Source organism: Haemorhous mexicanus, chromosome 8 (genome assembly GCF_027477595.1).
Source record: "Haemorhous mexicanus isolate bHaeMex1 chromosome 8, bHaeMex1.pri, whole genome shotgun sequence".
In the NCBI taxonomy this organism is placed as follows: domain Eukaryota; kingdom Metazoa; phylum Chordata; class Aves; order Passeriformes; family Fringillidae; genus Haemorhous; species Haemorhous mexicanus.
In genome coordinates, this window is record NC_082348.1 from 10,770,348 (window position 1) to 10,788,656 (window position 18,309).

At 42.2% G+C, this 18,309-nt stretch overlaps 1 protein-coding gene across 1 annotated transcript in view; it reads left to right on the top strand.

Moving 5' to 3' along the window:
- The first annotated feature begins 272 nt into the window (after positions 1-272).
- The window catches only part of SEMA5B (semaphorin 5B), a 266,561-nt gene continuing 248,524 nt past the window's right edge, over positions 273-18,309 (top strand). The window contains exon 1 of the mRNA XM_059852719.1: positions 273-590. The gene's annotated coding sequence lies outside the window, so the exon portion shown is untranslated. The remainder of the gene's footprint in view (positions 591-18,309) is intronic.

The window sequence follows — 18,309 nt, forward strand, 5'->3', positions numbered from 1 at the left end:
TCTCCGGGCCAGCTCCGCCGGCCCCCCTCCGGAGGGTCCGGCCGGGAAGTGCCGCTGTGCTCCGCGGGATCCCCCACCGGCCCGGGGAGGCCGGCTGCGACCAGAGGGGAGGGCGGCGAGGGCGATTCGCTTGCTAGAGTAATGCCCTGTTGAACTTTGAATATATTAGTTGACATCAGTGCGAGTTGGGGCTGCCAGCCCCTAGCTCCCTCCTCCTTCCCTACCTCCTCCTCCTCCGCCTCCTTCTCCTCCTCCCCTCGGTCCCCGATGGAAAGAGTTGAAGCCGTGCTGATAGGAGCTGCTTGGAAGAGACAGCGGAGCGCCCAGGAGGACTTCGGTCCCAACTCCGGCCGCACCGCGGGGACGCTGCCCGCCGCCGCTCGCATGGCCCGAGGCGGCACTCCCTGAGCGCCGGGCTGGGCAGAGCCACCGCTCCCCTGATCGCCCCGAGCCGAGCCGTGCCCAGCCGCGCCGAGCCGAGCCCAACCGCGCCGAACCGAGCTCAGCCGCGCCGCGGTTCCCCTCGCTGCTGCGGCAGCCGGAGCGCGATGTGCCGGTGAGCCCCGCACCGGGAGCCCGGCGGCTACCCCGTAAGCGCAGCGCGGCGGCGGCCCGGGGGGCGGGCGGCGGGACGGGCCGGGGGCGCGCAAACTTCGCAACTTGGCGGGGTCGGGGGGAGCGGGCGGCGCTGGGAAGGGGATCTAGGGAGGTGGGAACCCCCGGGCTTCTCCGCGTCTCCGTCGCCCCCGGCGCAGCTCACGGTGATGGGGGCCGGGGGCAACCTGCGGGGCGTGGGGGTGTGTTTGTTCCCGGCGCTCGGCGCGCTGTCCCCCTGCCCGCCGGGGAGCCTAAGGGGCTTATTTTTTGTCGCTGTAGTCGTAGTCCGGCAGCGCTGGAGAGCACGCTAGTTCGGAGGTGGCAGTGGAGGTGGTTTTTTTTCCTCCTCTCTCCGCCACCTTCCCAGTTCTTCCTAAACCCGCTGAGGGAGGCTGTGGCGGGAGCGAAGGGGTGCAGTGGTGGGAAGCAGGATAGCCTAGACGAAGGGATATCAATGATTTTTGTTTTTCAGATGGTAATTTGTCTTTGTGGTAGGGGTGGCCCATTAAATTTCAGCTCACGTCCAGATGGAGATCAAAAGCGGAGGGGAGAGGGAGAGGGAAGCAGAAAGCCTTGTGCTGCTCCTTAGATCCGCGCATTGTTAGAAACTTACGGGGAGTATATGGGAGGGTAGGATTTCCAGAGACAACCTTTGTAGATCCAGCTCAGATATCCACACCAAAGTTGGAGAGCTGTATTTACCAGCATTACCATCTGCTCCTGGTACTGCCCAGGAGCACGCTTACTGTTAAGCCTCAGAGGAAACAAACAAAAGGTGTGCTTGCCAAGTCGGTCCTGAACCTGTCTCTTCATGGCCTTTTAGGTGGAGCATTAAGTATCGAGGAGTATCTATGTGCTAAAGGTTCACTGTCCTCTGTTGGCTCAGTTTAGACTCTTTGATAATTTCCTGTCCTTAAATAAAGGTCTCCAAACATGGTAGATGCCAGGTACTGTTTTGTTGTTTGTTTGGGTTTTTGGGGTTTTTTTCCCTAATTTATTTATCTGGTTTTGGTTGGAGTTTACTTTTTTTCCCCCCCATTTCTTTTATCTTAAAACTATTTATGTATGGATATATCGGTTAGGAACCATCATAGTAAAGTTCCTTATTTTGTTGTGCAAGTGCTCCCTCTCATTACAAAAAAATACTTATTTTCCTAAATTATAGTCTGAGCTGCAAGAGGTTTGATGTCTTTGCCTCTGGATTGGTTCAGTGGTAGGCTAAGACCCCAGGCTGACTGCACTGTGGACAAAATAGAAACCAACTAAACTAGAAGTTGTAATGGGCTTTGATTCTTACTGCTGCTTGAGATCACTAGAGATCCCAGGTGAGTGAAGGAGGAGGAGTGAGGGTAGCTGGAACAAACTACAGAAAAGTACTGTTGTGATTATACATCTGATTTGTAAGCACCCAAGGTTGAAAAATGGTCATAACTGCAGACAAAGTTGCAGTGGCAGCGGATAAGAAAAATCCTGCTGATATTTAACCAGATTTTTAACAGAGATTCAGTTTTTAAACAGACACTTGAATCATCCATATCTTTCATCTTTTCTCCTTTTGCTCTAAAACTTTTCTGATTGGATTGGGCCTCGGCACTAGGCAATGGTGGAGAATCTCTGTGTTTTATGTTATGCTTCTTGCATTTTCAGTGAAGTCTAGGCACGTTATTCTGTTTTTCTCTCTATCTTTTTTCTTTCATTAAAAAGGCCAAGTTTTTGTCCTCCCCTGCCAGGAGCTCACTAATCCTGAAGTCATGGGGGAGAGAGAGATCCCACCCTTCAGAATATAGATATTTGCTTTGTTCATCCCCTCCAGCCTGTTTGGCTGATGGAATTGGCAGTGGTTGCCCTCCATGACCTCCCACCCTTCCTGCAAAAAGCTGGGGCAACCAGGGAGGAGAAAATGTGCAAACTCCAGCAAGTGAAAAAGCACAACCCCAGAGGACAAAAGGCTTGAACGGAGAGATGCGGGGGATGAGGTTCTGCACAGAAAATGACTTTTAGCAAACTGGCCTTGATCAGTTCACATTGACTGGAAACAATTGCATGGGGATGGGTTCAGCAGGAATGTGGATAGCCCAAGAGAAGCTCGATACAAGTGGTGCCTTGGAATTTTAGTTGCTTTGCAGTAAGATTAAAAAAGTTCCCAGACAGAATGGCTTTGGTCATCCTCTGTGATTGCCCTTTATTCCCCGGGCCGACAGCTGACCTGGGGGAACATACCCCCAGACTATAAACTCTTCTTCTTACCTTGTAGTCAGTTGAAAAAGTGCTGCCTGACTTGGGCTGACACATGATAGGGCCCCCTAAGAGGGAAAGTTCCTGGGGAGCAGGCACTCTGTGATATTAAACATGGCTCGAACAATAGACTTCTATTTTAGTCAGAACGAATAATCATGCTAACAGACATACTAGGGTTAAATAAGACCATCTGCATGAATATATCTTCCCAAAAACAAAAAGATGCCGGGCGAAGTTTCATTGTGCAGCCGGGGCTGTTGCCTTGCTGTTCGGCAAAAGGGGGCAGTATCCAACAGTGCCAGGGAGCAATCTGCCGCTGCCGCCTCCCTGCCTCGAACGCTGGCTAGTGCATGCACTATCAACTGGGATCTGGGAATTAAGGGTGTTTTCCGGTAGCCCATATTCAGGTGATTCCTTGTAAAGACATCGGAGAGGTTAATTGACTGTCTAAAAGATGCAAGATCAAAGCTGTAAATGTTTTACTTTGTGTTTGCATCACTTCCATATGCTGGTGAACGACTGGAAATTATGGACAATGCTGTATGATTGCAAAGCTAGTTTTGTTCACATTTAGTAAGCTGACAGCAGCAACCTTATCCTGTTTTTACTGTACTGTTTTTAGGGAAAACATGGTGAAGCCCTAGCTTTGGAGTGCTGTTGGTACAAATGCCTACAAGGAATTATCATCAATGTTTCCTTAGTAAGAAAACCAAACAATTTCTTCTCTAAATTTAACTTACTTTGAGAACTTGTTTGTTTCCAGCCTAGAGAAATATATTGATCCATCTCATAAAATATTGGTTTTAGAATGCATTTAAAAGCCTTTTCACCTTTCATTTATCTACATGCCTGCATTATTAGATTAGCATTTTTTGGTTCATTTTTACTGGGAGCGATGGGCAATTTTACTGAGGGTCTGTCACTGAACTCCAGCTTTGCCAGGTCTCCTAAGTGCTGCTCACTGCCTTCATGACAAGAACTGCAGCAGCAGGGGCAGACTGGCCCCAAGAGAGTGGACGTGCTGAGGAGTGGGAATCAATCACTGTAATGTGAAGATGTTCCACTCCTGGGGTAGTGCTGAGAGTTTAGGTGCCAGTGTGAAGTCTTCAGCTGGATTTGCCTTGCTGCAGATCATGCCCACAAGATCATTTCTGGTATAAAGCTGAAAAAGGGAAATTTAATTACCTGCAGAGAGTGGTGAAGACAATTCAGAATGTTCTCTAGGGGTAAAATTCATCAGTGTTGATTGTGTAGCAGCTGTGTAAGTACCAAATCACAGTGAAATCACAAAGTCAGTCTTAAGTGATGGACTTAGCTTTTACAGACTGAATACTGTGAAGGTGAACTGCTACAATTTTGAGTAGGATCCTTGTGATTTAGTCCAGGAGACAAATCGTATTGCACTACCCCTGCTGTGTCTTGAAATGGGCTGTGTCCGAGTGTTGTTGCTTCTGAGGATCAAGTCAACAGCTCTTTGTTATTGTTCTGTTACTTAAGGAAACAAAAATGAACTGACTGAAGGCTCTGTGTCGGTTTTATTGTAGGGATTGTTTCTCTTGCTTTTAGACTGCTGGTTTGTCCAGTGTTTCCAGTATCAGGAGTCATCCCATCTCTGTCCATGGTGGCAATTTTCATTAGTTTCAGCGGGAGCTGAGTGTGAGACTTTGACTGCTCTTTGAGCCTGCAAATGTGTGGACAGTGCTTTGCTTGCTGGAGATTATTCTTCAAGCACAGTTAACCTCAGTATTTATTTCCCCACTGTTCTCATTGTTGTCCAAAAGAAAATTTACTGCATGACAGCCGTTATTTCTTACCCCAGGCTCAAACCATGTGAGTAAAGTGCAGCAGAGCTCTGACTGCACAACTGTGACTTTCAGCACGCAGGGTCTCCTTGACTACAGCTCCGCAACTCCCTAAGTTGCCTCTGCTTCAGAACTCATATAAAGCACAATTTTTAAGGTCCACAAAAAATCACTCAAGGTGATTTTCTGAAAATGAGTTTATCAGTAGTAATAGTCCAGAAGTATTACTGTTATCAAAAATGTATCTACAAACCAAGTGGGTTTGTTTTGTTTCTAAATGTAATAACTCAGGGAGGTAATTTGCATGTGAAGGATGTTACCAAGTTACAAAGTATGACTCTGAATTGGTGGCAGGGCTATTCATGTGCTTATAATTAAACATGTACCAAAGCACTTCGCTCGTTAAGAATTTGTGTGACTTTATTTACTTTTTAGTGAGCTGTAAATCAGAAAATAAGTAAACATGCTGATTACTAGTTTTAATCCCCAAATCAATTGTGAACACCTGTAGAGTTTGTAAATCATATGTGTAATTTCATTGGTGTTCAGAGAGGGGTCATTTGTGGAGAAAGCACAGAATATTTTCTTCCCAGAAGCTGCTGTGAAGGAGCTTGATCTTACAAGGTGCTGCATGTTCCTCGTTGTTGTTAACGCGTCTCCGGGAAACAGCACCCGGCACAACCAGACCCTGATAAACACAAACTGCAGCAGTGTCTGACCCCCGTGGCTTTGTTGAGCAGGCAAAATGCTTATGGGCTTGTTAGTCTAGATAACATACTCCCTATTAGGCTGTTGCTGCAAGTTAAATAAATTGCAGATTGCCAGTTTCAAAGGTTTTACTTTATCCATGATGCAGCAACACGTGAACAGCTGGGACATAGCCACCTGCAGAGAAGAACCTCAGTCATAAGTTTTATTTCTGCTAAATATTGTGCTGCACTCAAAAGCTTCATCATAACTTCAGACTCATGAGGCAAACCCATTCTGTAATTGGGAATATCATGTGAGCATCTGGTAATGCAGAATGGATCCTCCAGTAGCCTTGAACCCTCTGTGCTATGGGGGGTGTACCTTCATGCTAGATAGTCTTAGATGTTAAGCAGAGATGCCACCTGCAATCCTGCAGAGCAGCCCAGCTAAGTCCTGCATAGATGATCTCTAAGCCATTTGCAGTTTAGGAGTTTGTAGCTTTGGAAGTTTGTGTATTTTGCAGATTGTTTGTGCCATAGTCTTCAAAAACTGTTAGCTTTTAAGACAACCAGATGGCTTTAACAAAATATGTTTGCTGGCACCTGGAACAGGTGGATCTGGAATCAATTTATGCAGTGTAATTTTTTCCACACCCCTTTTGGAATAATTTTATACCCTGGAGCTACCTAAGGTGCTTATTATGTAGCCAATAGGGAACAGCTTCTGTCTGACTACATAAGATTTTACACATCTTTTATAGCTAATGCCTAGATTGAAATGCAAAATTTAGTGCTGGGAGTGCATGTGAATTTGTGAAACTCCCTGGAGAAAATGTGGGTGCATGTATCAGTGAATGAATTATGCTTCTCCACAGACAGAGAGTGGTTTTTTTTAGTGGTAACAAATGTCCTGTGTTCAGTGTTTGTCATTTTAAAGCAGCAGTTTTCATTTCAAGTGCAAACCTTGTGCAAACCCTGTGCAGGCTACTGATGTAGAGTGAAAATGAAAAAAATAGCTTCAAATTTATTTGAAAGGATAACAGAATGAAAATTTCTTATGTGGTATGTAATTGTCGAGATCAAATTGGTGATTCCAAAATATGGCTGTGACAGTTATGACTAGTTTTGTGGGAAAGAAGCAGATCCTGCCTGTTTTCTGAAAGTGCAGAAAACAAACTTCCACAAGACTTTGGCCACATCCTCATTCTTGGAGCAGATTCAGGGACAATGAGTTTACCCAGATGTGTGGATTCATAGTAACTTCAAAGGGGTTTTGAGTGGGTGCTGTGGAACCATCTGCACAACTCGGAGGTAAGATTAGGAACTAAATCTGGGAATACTTAGGCTCTTAAGGGAAGAGAAGTTTGACTACAGATGGCCTGTTGGGCAGGTTTAATTGCTTTGCTCTGTTGCTTGGCCACGTGGAAGTTGTTTAGCCTGCTATTTCAGCTAAAGGTTGCTTATTTTCTCCTCTGGTGCTGATTTACAGGGCTTCAAAGATAGGAGGAAAAAATAAGGCAAGAAAGGAAAGGGTAGGAAGTTCTCTCTGGATAACTCAGTTTGACAGGATAATATAGTAAATTCAAGAATGCAGAAGGAGATGCTTTTGGGGCCTGTATATATATATATATATATAATAACACATGGAAGGAAAACTTGGCTAGGTCTGTGAAGTTTGTTAGAGTGATTACAGATCCCCTGTCCTGCCTCATGTTCCTTTCTCTGTTCTCCCTTCCTGATTGAAGATTGTCTGCCAGGAGGAGATTTTCAAACACATGGTTTGGACAGGGCAATCAGTCTATATTTGTAAAACACTTAATATTTCACTCTCTGACCTTTTTGGGATCCATTCCACATATGAAGGACATTTTCATTAGAAACACCAAGCTGAGACTCAGTTTCTGCCTGCATCCAGTGTGCTCCTCCAGTCCAAAAGAGCTTAGCTTTTAGTTGTAATTGCACCTTGTAACCACCTACTTAAAATAAAAGGCAACAGGGGGAAGAATATCATTAGTGGCTTGTGGTAGGATAAAGATACATACTTGCTCAACATGAGCAAAATAGGAATATGCACTGTAACAGTGTGCTGTTCTAATACTGATAAAGGATGAGGTGAGGTAACGCATAATATGAAAAATTTCACAGTTCCTGCTTTGTGAGGATAATCAAGAGATATAATAGTACAACTTAACCTTATTTCCATTTTAACATCCATGCTCAGCAGTCAGAAGTAATAATCATCAGAGACAGAAAGTGAGGCATAAAAGGACTGTGGCCTGGAGAATTTTGTGCTCATCTGTTAAAGGTATCATGAATAATGATGCAGATGGGCACCAGGTAGGATTGCCAGTGACTGAAATCTGTACAAATTAAACTTTGAAGTCTGTGAAAAGCTGGGCTTATGCAACTTGCTCAAGGTCAGAGAGTGTGTTAGTGACAGAGGCAAGGTTACAAGCCCTGAAAACAGTTATTCAATTACTTAATTCTATAAGTGTAGTTAAATCCTATGACTGAAATATTTCATCTCATTGCTTTCCTGCCTCAAAGCCCTAAACTCATGCCTTACAAGACTATGCATTTACCTGTATGCTCAACATCGCCAGTACGTAACTTTATCTTGCAAATCCTTAACACAACTAAACAGTTCAGTGTAAGTTAATGTGACTTTGGTTCAAGAAAATAAGTACCCTGCTTGCATGTGCACTATCAGTCCCATCATTTTCCAGATGAGCTACGGATTATTCCTGTATTTTGCATTTTCATATGCATACCAGACATGCATCTATACAGGTTGAAATAAAACAAAAACAAGTGATTAACATCTTTAAAATTTAATATTTCCCCCCCTTAACCAACAGAAATTGCTCCCAAGAGAGTAATTTACTAGATACATTCTGTATTTGTCTTGGACTGTACATCAGTAATACAAACCATGATTTTGCTAACGCTATGTGCTCCCTCTAATGAGTCTTTGAAATATTAAACCAGCTTATATTTGGAATGAGTTTTGCACACTTCCTTGTCTATGGTAGCTTTGCAAATCCAGGCTTCACTGTTTTGCCTCAGAGAATTATGAGTTTATTATACTCCTGGAATGCTAATAGCACTTCATTTTCTCCCTAAATTTCTTCTTCATATTTATTTATCGATTCTTCATTTGAGCACAGTTTCACAGATAATGATGGTACTACTGAGAATAGCTGGTGTGAGTTAATTTTAAGAAGGCTGAAGTTACAATGCCATCCATTTTTGCCAGAAATTTCTCTGCAAAGTTCATACACTAAGGCATCCAAAATGCTGAATTAGTTAAGATGACTGGATAAGGTTACTGTGCTATATTTAATTTCTGGTTTCATCAAAACAAAGCACATCAAGGCCGAGAAGTCTAAATTTAATTTTGCATTGAAAACTCATGGACAGATTTGAGGGTGATGTGCTTTGGGCAAGTAGTCTTTGGTCATTTGGTCTTTATTTAAATGGAGTTCATTGACCTGTGAGAGTACATATATGAGCAGGTTTTTTTTGTATTTTACCCTTTAGTTTAGTTTTTACCATTTTACTTTTGATTCCTGGGGTTCTTCCCAATCTGGTCCCTCCTCCCACAGTGATGGACTCCAGAAAGGTGCTTCCAGTAATTTTTTTCTGTCTTCCCTGAAGGCACAGAACTTCCCCAAGCCAATTAATGTTCAAGCTGGTAAATTGTTCTAAACAGACATCCAATTTTGATTTAAATATTTATGAAATGAGACAATATCATGCAATTCTTGGTTAAATGTTTAAAATTTAGCAACTCTTGTGATTATGCAGCCCCTTAGTTGCTAGATTCTTGGGCCTGCTATTGGTACTTGGCCCTCCTCTTATCCAAAGAGGAAAGCATCACATTTTCTTGCTGTGGAAGTACTTTGATCTGTAGTCAAGTAATCTCTTAATTTTCTGTGATATTTCAGTATGATTCTGGATTTTCCAATGTTTTTTCAATCCTTATTGCTTGATGGCTCTTCTCTGAACTTTCTAAGGATGCTACTGGCCAAAGAAGACCGTAGAAGTGACAGCTACAAAGGTTTGGGAGAACTGAAACAGCAGAGGTTGTAGAGCAGAACTGAGCAGATAGACAGCAGGAGATAAGGAGTGCAAAGTTGGAATGAGGAAGAAAAGGATAGTGGTGTAGGAATCTCTTGGCTTGAGGAGCCTGCTGTATTACATGCCTTGTGAAGAGCTGGAGTGGCTGCAATGGTTAAAGGCAACAGCAGGTTTTTACTGGCAGAGGAGGATGACTTGGAGCTGGGTGGGGATTGCAGCAGCAGCACTGCTTGTAAATCAGAGCAGTGTTGTATCAGGGGAACTCTCTGCAGGGAAATGTCAGAACATCTGTCTGCACTTTGCCTGGGCATAACCAGACTCTCGTTCAGGAGCACTGCAATGCAGGCAAGGTGAAAAGAGACACTTTAAACTAACTGAGGGCAGAGTTCAGGCAGAATTTCTGGTGAGGAAGACATTCTATTCTTGCAACTGTAAGATCTGAGCCTGCAAAATCAAACTCACTTTTGCAATCTGTAAAAATTCAGGGTTTACTGGCCTGTGTTCTTGATTGCTAACACAAGGCAAACGGTTAAATTATTTGCAAAAGGTATAGTAGTATCAGGTTGGCTTGCACTAACCTTAATGGTGATACCTGTGGTTAGAGAGGACTAGAATCTTCCCATAAGTACTACAATTTATGTTTTTAGTTTGGAAAGATGTTATCATTTAATGAAAACCCTTTGTTTTCTGGCAGCCTACTCTGCTATCCATTTACAAAGCTCTCGAAGGGCTTGAACATCCATGAAAAGTTCAAGAGCCCAGTTCTACTCACAGACAGATGAGTGCAGCCTCAGTGAAGAGCTGCAGTTGTGCTTGGCTGACGACTGTAATGCAAGCCCAAAAAATCAAAGGCAAGTTTGTACCTATGGAACCAGATTGCATAGGGATGATATTGGTCTGGAGGCACTCTCCAAAATGAGGTCTGCCGCATTATGCTGTTGCAAAACCCAGCACCAAGAGAAGCATTTTTAGTTTTAATTAAAACAAAAACATGAAACAACATGATCTCTATTTCTGCTGAATTTTAGGCTTCCACATGTTTGAGCATAAGATGCAGAAGTAATTGATTAAAAACAGAAGTAAAATAATGAGGCTTGCTTTTTTTTTTCTCCTTTCCCAAACTGATTCAACTGAGGAAAGAAAAAAAACAAACTTCTGAAGAGTTAACTTGAGATGAGTAAGACTTTTCTTCACAAATAGACCAAATGAACTACTGAAGTGCTTCAGTGAAGTTATCACAGCCGCCTTGAGCCAGCGGGATTCTTTCCATGGCAGACTCCTACCTGATAGAAACAGGGGTTTAAATTAGTAGTTTAAAGAATTGGAACTAATCTGATACATGTACTTCTAAATGTGTAAGGTATTTGTTGAAGAGACAAGAGCCTGACCCTACAGCCAGCGACACCAGTAGGAAGAGTTCAATTTTTGTAAGTTAAAATTTGATTTTTCATCTTAAAAAACTCCATAAAGTTCACATTCTGCAGTTCTTATCCAATGAATATTTGGTTTTGAAATTGGCATACTACCTGAGTCAGAGCTGCAGGAGATGGCCCCACATTTTCAACCAGACAGTGCCTCTCTAAAATGCAGTGGTATAATTTAGGTGTCTCATTTGTTTTGAATAGCAGATCTTACATGTCTGTCAGTCACAAAGACTTGATAGACATGATTAGAAGGCAGGAGATCAGGAAATGTGTGCTTACCACAGCCAACTCTCCCCAGTGAAAAAGTGAGTGGCTTGGTAGCATATTTACAATTAAGGTGTAACTGAAAGCTTTTTTAGAACTGTGCTTTGTAGACTGCATTGAAATAGTGTTTTCTATTATGGCCAGTTTCTGGAACAGATTATCATGATTGTAGGAAGCACTTCAAAGCAGATTGATGTAGGAAGATCTTTCACCAAAACCTTCAGCTTCTCTGTAAAACAGAAATCTACAAATGTGTCTGCAATCTGGGTTGTTTCAGCTACAACAGCATTTATTTGATAGAAATGGTCTGCTCATAATTTCCAAAGTACTGCAAAGCTCCTTTTATTTTGCTGATCCCTGCATTTCAAAGTGGAGTTCAAAGGTTGTGTTTCCTTTCTCCCATATCCTTCTAAATTTCTGTTTGGTATTTTTAAAGGCAAAGATTTAAAGATTAGAATGAAATACTGAGCTGCATCTGATTAAGTCAGACACTAATTTAATATATTGGTGGCCAGACTTTCATAGAACTGACTGTAGCACATTGTCCAGTCCATTCCCCCAGCTCAAACAGCATCAACCAAACCTTCACCATTTAGCTAAATATATGCTCAGCTGAACTAAACCATGTTAGGAACTGGAAATGCTCTTAAAATGTATTAATTTCTGAATTTTCACACAAAAGGCTAATGATATTCCATTTCATCAAGACTGCTAAAAATTTTACTTATAGGCTAAAGTTTTTATCTTTGAGAATTGAAGTCTCCTGCTTACTAGCAAACACCAAAGCAAATGTGAAAAGCCATCTTTCTGGTTGGGATAAAACCAGGTGGTAACAGCACATTGAACTGTGGTAGGATGCCAATAAATTCTTCTTGGTTTTCAAGGATGTTGAAAAGAGAGGAAGCTTGTGCAGAAAATGAAAGGCAGCTGTAAGAACAAAGACAAGAATCAATTAGAACTGTCTTGCTCCACTATATTTAGTAGCACATGCAGAGGACAGGAAGAAGAATTTACAAAAACAGTCATCATTGTTATTTTGTGCCTTATCCAGCTGTAATATAACACACTCATTGCATTGTCCTTTATGAGTCTTAAGTGAACAAATTGATTTTTTATCAGGGAAGAAGATGAGACAAAGAAAAGTCAAGTCTCTAGTCTAAACTCGTAGAGGGCAGCAGTGAAAGACAGTCCTGCAGACACAAACATTTTTTCTTGTTTGACAGCAGAAATATGATGGATTCTTTATATTAAACAGGGGCCTTGAAATAGTCCCTGTACATTCTGGGAAATTATTTTTTTTCCTATAAAGCAAGGCTGAATGCTGTTGAAGAATATATTATGAATACTTATGGTAAGTGTTAAAAAATAAAAGTTTTTTATCCTCACTGTCATTAAATGAACAATTCTGACAGTACAGAATACAATTTATTTATCAAATGTGGTGAGTAAATGAAGTTATCTTATGCAGAGGACTTATTCTGGTTCTTTCTGAAAAAGTACAGATCACACTCAAATAGGCTTCTAAAGCAGGCAATTCTGTAAACACTTCCTTACCATTTCTTTTCTCCAGCATAGAAAATTAATAGCCAAGCACCAATTTTGTCTGTATTGTTAATGAGCATAAATTAATCTCCTTAATATGTAGCATGCTTCTTGCACTTACACATAATTAAATCATATTTGTTCTTAGAAGCTATTCGTCCTGTGTAAACCTGCTTCCTGAGTAAATATTTCTTTAATTACTAGAACAAATAGATTGTGGGATTTGGAGTTGATTATCACAGCATTTCTTTCCCTGATGTGTGCTTCAGATGTGCACAGCAGAGAGGTATACTAAATACTGCCAGGAAACACAGCAACCAGCTTTTTTTGCAATTTGAAAATAAATATGTCTTATGAATACTTCACACCTACAGAATCCTTCATTTGGGGATTACAAAGTGCTTTGCCATGCTTTGTGGATGTTATTTATTTCCATTTTTGGGAAGGATAAAGGGAAAGGGAGAGAGAGACTACGGCCCATTTGCAGCATCCCCATGTTGTATTAATAGAGATAGCTGTACTAAAATGCTTATGGTCGTATGCAACTTGTGTAGAACAGCAGTGGACGTGGCTTTTCCTACAGGCTAATGAAGTACAGCCTCTATTTTTGGGTGTCTGGTAGTGCATTTCTGGTCTCAGGGGTCCGAAAAGCTCAAAGCAGATGGAAGTCATGGAGAGTTAGAGACACTAGGGATCTCAGAACCATGTCTCTCCAGCAGGGCACCTCAATGGCTTATGACTGGGGTGTGCAGTCAGTGGCAGAGCTGAGAGAGAAGTGCAGGTGTCCAGTTTCCTGGACAGGCTGTGCCAGAACAGAACAATTTAGTCCCAAATGCATATCCTTGTCTTCACTGCACAACTCATCTAGGAGGTTGGAAGTTCTATGTGAATAGTACAACAGCAAAGCCATGTGCCTGTCCTCAGTGCCTGTGTGCTTGCCTCTGGGAAGGTGTGTGTATGTGTGGGTGTCGCTGTCTCCCAAGACTTTTTTATATTGAGACTGTATGGGAGTAATTCCCCAGAAGTTATGGGAGAAATATATTTCCTATGGGAGGAGTGGTTAAGAGTTATCAGCATCTTCATGTTTCTTAACTGCAGAGTAAGGAGTTTCTGATAGGGGAGGGTAGATTTTGAGCTCTGTCTTTCTCTTGCAGAGTTAATTAACCAGAATTTAAAGCACTTCCTCTCCTGAGCTGGAGTTGCTTATGTGGGAAAGAGAGGTAAGACGCCATAGTCAAATGAGATCCCCAAGTAAGAATGCAGGTGAACAAGGCTTGTAATTGACTGTCTTGAGTCTGAGCAGAAGACTATGTCTGCCAGTAAAATACTGTTTGGATATACCCTTAATGAAAAGAAAGGGTTTATTGTGGAGTCAGCAGCCAAACCACCCTTTCTGCTGTTAGAGTGGAGCAAGTCACATGTGCTGAGCCTCTTCCTGGCTTTTCTTCAGGATTTCAGGGAATGGAGTAGGCATTTGGGGGAGATTTTGGAATATCAGAGAGGAGAGGGGCAATGGAGTACTGCATGGTACCATGTTATTGGGAAGAGTTCTTGGCACCTACTTGTCTTTTGATGGGTTAAATTCATAAAACCATCATCACTCACTTGTGTTCTTACAGAAGTCCTGACTTCTAACAGTTGCTGGTTTATTTTTTCCTCACTGGAGCTTTTAGAAGTAGCTGAACCTGGTCAGATGATGGACTGTGAAGGAACAAATACATCACTTAAACAAAAACCTCTTTAGCATCTTTAGGTTTGGAGTTTTATTTCTCTGCACATTAGCTCCAAAAGCTTGCTGTTTTATCATGGCCCCTGAGGGCTCTTATTTGACAGCAAAGGTATCAAGTGCCCAAGTAAGTACCTGGATGTTGGTAGTGCTAATACAGCCTGTGCCTTGTCAGCTATCACAGGTGTGCCTACCTGTGCAGGGGATGTGTCTTCTTCCTGAGGTGGAATGGTAACTAAAAAGTGCCTTTAGGTGGCTTAGTGTAATCCTCTCAACCACAAGAAAATGCTCTGACTGTGCAATACAGTATCCACTCAGGGAGTTAGTAGGAATTACCAGTTGCAATTGAGATTTACATCCTGGATTATTGGGCAATAATTTCCTTTTCCAGGAAGTTCTAATTGACACTGAGGTCAGATGATGCTGGGACAGGAAGTTTAGACCAGCTCCAGGAGGATGTCTGATGAGTGCTCTCTGCCTCAATTTTCCGTGAATGAGCATTAGAGTACATTTAATCTGTTTTGGTTTTTGAGATCAAAAGTTCTTTGGGGATGAGAAGTTACTCTGTGGATAGCAACTTGTGCAGTGGCACTCATGTGGAACCTCTGCCTGACTCTTAACTCAAATAGCAGTGGAATCCATCTGAAATCCAAGCACTTTGTGGTTTAAATGCTTTCTCTGTGTTTTCAGATAGCAATCTCTTTAGCTCTTTGAGACATTTAATGAAAATTGTTTTAACAGGACTGCAGCATTGTGTGTGCTTTTGTGCAGTGGGGGGTGCAGCCATACAGTACAGCTGGAGCTGAAGCATTTTACTGTGCTGTGACAGGTAGCATCGATTTTACAGTTAGGTGAGACTGATTTCAAATGTTCCCTTGTTGAGTTTATTGGCACCTACAACTAACAGTGTTAAAAGGTTAAACGGTATGTACGTTACATTGCACACAGCCCCAAAATTTGTTTAGAGAACAAAACAATAGTCTCTTGTGACTGGTCCTTTCACCCTACAAAATTTCTGTATGAGGATGTCTGTCCTTAATAAGGTTGTCTGAGAACACACAGCCTAACATCTTCTCTGTGCCTCTTATGGAGAACATTTCTGGCTGAAAACTGAACTGAAGGAAGGGCAAAATGGACTCTTGAGCTGAACATTGGCTGAAGACTCAGAGAATGTTGTGGTATGTGGGGATGGTGAGATGACACAATGTCAAGGTTTCATGCAGCAGAGAGAGATTATTGGTCTACACAGCTCATTATAAAGAGATTCAAAAGATTCTATACTCAACTCTGACTGGTCACCACCCAGCCCACTGACCAACAGTTACCTGCTTGCATTCATGTCAGGGGTTGGCTCTCTGTAGCCAAACCCCGCTCCTCTTATGAGGCATACAAACCATCTGCATGCTGTCATAAGAGAGCACTTGAAACACCTGGGAATGACCTGGACTTCTTGGCTAGCATCAAGTCCTGTCACATGCTTACACTGTGAATATGAACTTGTCCCGTGCACACTCCATCATTCATTACTTAGCCCCCGCTACAAAGCAAATAGTACTTTACAGGCATGTTGTAAGGCTTTGGTATCTGGGATTTGTAAAGCTCTGGGAACACTTAGTCTGGGCCAGCTATAGAATTGCAAGTATTGATATTGGTTGCATTCAAGTAATTCTGCATAAATGTCACCTGCTTTGGTCTGTGGTAACAGTTAGAAAGGGACATGAATTGGCTGAGAGATATGTGCTGTGATTGCTTAAATACAAACCTGGCAGTTGGTGAGTTTTAACTTCTAAGCTCATCCACCAGCAGCTCACTCAATGCCTTGGGCAAACACTGGGAAGTCAGTATCAGGTTTCTCTGTTGAAGCAATAATGCTTAAGGAAAAAATAAAGAAGATAGACAGCATTTTCTAGAGTTGTAAGAATTAATAAAATATTGTTTTAGAGGATTACCTGAAAAGTGCTATGTATTTTAATTTTTTTCTAATCCCTGTATATTAGTTATATGCAGTCTGAAGCAGTCTGAATAACAACTCCCATTTGGTGATTTTCATTTGAAATGACCCTTTCTTACATCAAAACAGCAGAAAGGACAGATACGTGCTATTAAAAACAAGATGTTCTACTTCAAACTGGCAGCATTATCTCTGAAACCCGCCCTGCTGGAGCAGTGCTTTCAGAAAAAGTAGATTCCCAGCAGTTAGCTGCTGCTAACTCTTTAACTTAATTCCCCAAGTTTTTTGCAGAACAGCTGGTATTAGCTACCCTTACTTCCTTTGATCCAAGAAGTTTGCATTTCCAGTTCTTAGATTCCTCCACATCTGTGCTCCCAGTAACAAGCAGTGATCAGCGGTGAGTCACTTTGACACATTGAGTGTCTAGTGTTGGCTTTGCTCCTAGTGACATGTGCCAGCCTGGGTGGAAAAAAAAAAGAAATGCAAAGAACATAGACCCTAAAGGCATGGTAACTTGAATTATTTCCCTTCACCTCTTCCTGAAGTGGAAATCCAGTTTGCATATGGAGTTCACGAACTGGAAATAAGCTGCTGACTCTGTGGCTGCTGTTGGCCATGAGCCTCCAAACCTCAGCATTCAAACTGAAAGCCAGACCTCTCCGGTGCATTAAGACTCACACACTAGTTTTAATTGTTGAGCTTCCTTTCAGGACTAAGAGATTACTAAGGACTTGCCAAAGCTCTCTTGTCTGTATTCCATGTTCCTATGATTCTCTAGATAACTTCACTTTGAAGTGGGCTGCAAATGAAGATGCTCCCCATTCTCTCTTCTCCAAATGTACATCCAACAGCCACTGAAGTTTCCATCAGCTTGATTAGTTGGCACCAGCTCTGACATGTTCTGAAATGATGACAGCAAGTTTTCTTTATAGACTATACCTTTAAAAGTTATTCAAGAAGTTACTGTATTTGTTCCTTCTGAATTTAAAACTTATGGATTGGCTATGAACTTCCAGCTGCGGACCTGATGCAAAGACCGCTGACATAAAAGGAAGAATGTGTCTTAAAATTCCTTCCACTCTCTTCAGGTTAGGCTGTCTTCTGAAGATACTTGTCTTCTAATCTCAGTCAAGCATTCTTGAGTACTGTGCATGTCTTTACTGTTTCAGAGTTTTTTCATTTCACTCCTTCATGCATGCCTAGTTAACAGTTCCTCTCATTTAGAATGGCTTGTGGTCTGTAGAAGCAGGTTGGTTTTCATTACTGCATCCGACATGGATGGCTACCAAGATTGTATTTTAATAGAAGGTAGAATAGATCAATGTTGTACAATTGAAGTTGCAGCCAATAGCATATTTTACCTTTAAACTAGTGAGTCTACCAAAGTCAGTATTCTTTAAATTGGAACAGGGACTGTACATCTGTGCAGTACAGCTGGAATACACATCGTTAAGGGCAGGGTGTCCTCTCCAGGGCCTGGGTGTAGCACTTTATATGCTGTCCACCTGCGAGGGACTGTTTTCACTTGGCTGCACTGAACTGTGGTCATGGTTGAAAATAAGCAGATTTGTTATTTAATACCTTTGGCAGTCTGACAGGTAGTTTTAGTAAAAAATCTAAAGCATGCTTGGTTGGCATCCTGTTCCCATCAGGACGGACTCATGTAGCAACAGATCCCTGCGCTTGTCCTCTTCTGTTAGGGGTTTTATATCTGCTAGAGAGAGAAGGACTTCTAGGGTGTTGCTGTTTGCTGAAAACAGTTTGAGAAGAATAATCACAGTCACTGCTTCTCAGAAAGAGCCTTCTGGCTCTGGCTGCCCTCTTTGGTCAGGGGTTTGAGGATAGTGTTTCTCAGCCTAGATTTCCTGATGCATGGAAGTGTTTCTGTGTTAGCCTCTTATTAGAGATTGTAGATCTGTTCTGGTGAATGCAGCAGGGCGGGTCTCTGTCGTTTTTCTGTCAGAAAACCCCTCAAGAGCGAGAGCAAACTTCAGTT